The following is a 2,130-nucleotide window of genomic DNA, read 5'->3' on the forward strand; positions in this document are numbered from 1 at the left end:
GCTCCCTCTTCACCACACCTGAAAGCCCTAACAATCCCATCAAGTTACCGGTTTTGCTGCCTAACTACCCTCAGCTGCACAGGCAACACCAGTTCACTCCGTTCCCTCCTTTCTCACTGATGCTGAGGCTAGTGGATCTCCCCAGCCTGTCCTGCAGGAAGCTGCCCATGTATCCTCCTGAGACACGTGCTAGATCTGCTTCAGCTTCTCCAGTCCCCATAGGACTTCTTCCCTGAGCATGAGCTCATCCTGCAGGGCTGCTGTTTTGGATAAGGCATCTGCCTTTTTGTTTTCTTCCCTCTTAACCAAAGCTTTCCTATAAGCACAAAGCCAAATGACAGCTGGCTCCTTTTCCATAGTCAAAAAAGGTGCCAGAAAATTCTGAGGGCATATATTCAGATTCTCTACAAAACAGCACAAATCGTAGATATGGGAAGTATACAGTACAAGTATTCAGATGTAGAGGACCTTAGGAGGAAAAATGGGTGGTTGTCTCTTTGGCAGGGGGAATGCAGCAGCAGTAGCAAATCTCACACACATGCACACGAAAGTTCACTGATAACAGTTTAAGAACAATCAATTTTACTTCATGACTTGGCTCTGGAATGACTGGCAAGCTTCAGAAACCTGTTCAACCCACTTACTATGTTTTAGCTCACTAGTAGTCACAGTAAAAGCACCACAAATACAGTTTTACAACCCATTTTACTTTGCCTCTTGTGAAATGCATATTTATTAATCTGGCAAAATTTCCTGCTGGGAGTTTATGGCAATTGTAGCTCCAAATTCTCTCATGAATTAATTTCCCTTTGAACATTTAAAATTTAAAAGCAGCTTCATGCAACATAAGTATCCAATAAAATCCCCCCGAACTTTAAAAATAAAATTTAATAGGAAGGGCCCATACAAACAGACCAGCACCAATTCCAAGAGCATGAAATCTCTAGAGTGGTGCTTTTGAACCAGCTGATAACCAACCACAACCTGATTTCTCTGAGAGCAATGCTGTTGTTTCCCACCTCTGCAAGGGAACAGAAGGGAAACAGAGGTTTTTCTTGGTAGGATGGGAAAATACTTGTGAGGCCAAGTTGCCATCAAGAGCATATCTGAACCTCATTGGGAACTATGTTTACTGTAGCCAGCTCCTCCTGGTACGCCAATGCTTGACACTTTTTAAGTTGTGTAAAGCTTAGTTTTTATTCCTCGGGCACCGTTCAAAAGATGTGGCCTGGCAGCCATCCCACCTGAGCTACGTGATCTGTCCCAACATTTCAGTAACCTTGAAGGAACAGCTTCCAGAGAGACCTGAAATCCTTATACCAAAGATTACACTATCAAAAGGATAATAAACATTAACTGCAGACACCTGGTGTTTACATGACTATGAAAAAATACAGAGTCATTTTGGGTCTTGTTAAATTGTAGGTTTAGGTGCTGAAAAGTAGCTTCCAGCAATGAATGTTTCCATATGCCATTTAATAAGCTTTGAGTATTTCACCCATTAATGTGAGTGAACATCCCCCTACTCACCTCCAACAGCATCTGTAACACAGCCATTGGAATTACATGTCTGCAGTGACTCTGCTCAGCTTCCAGGGCCTTTCAATATTTTAAAACTTTGACATTCCTTAGAGAAGAGCCCTTGCCATCTTATAGCTGAAGAGGCTATTAAGATGTTCCATCTCATACAATCCAGCACTGAAGCTAAGGTCTGCATAGGAAGGAAAAGGCTTCACCTTTATGAAATATCCATTTCCAAGCCCCCTAGATTCATGTCTAAACTTCCCAACAAGCTCAATTAATCTTCACAGGATGAAGAATAAGGAGACATATGTTGCAAATGGCTATAAGAAAAAATAGGGGGTTAATCTTTGATAGAAAGTGGTTTGCCCAGCAAAAAGTATTTTGGGGTAAGCTGGAGAAAGCACAGAGATGACACACAGGTCCAGAAACCCGTGCCCATCCTACAACCACAGATTCAAGCAACCCACCAGTTTTTGCACACTCTGCACCAAAAACATAATCAAACTGCTTATGAACAATATAAAACTCAAAACCAATCAACTGTTCCAAGTAATATGATCTGTCCAAGTAGCGAAGACCTAATCAACAAGAAAGGAAAACATCAGC

This window comes from Melospiza melodia, chromosome 16 (assembly GCF_035770615.1).
Source record: "Melospiza melodia melodia isolate bMelMel2 chromosome 16, bMelMel2.pri, whole genome shotgun sequence".
Classification (NCBI taxonomy): domain Eukaryota; kingdom Metazoa; phylum Chordata; class Aves; order Passeriformes; family Passerellidae; genus Melospiza; species Melospiza melodia.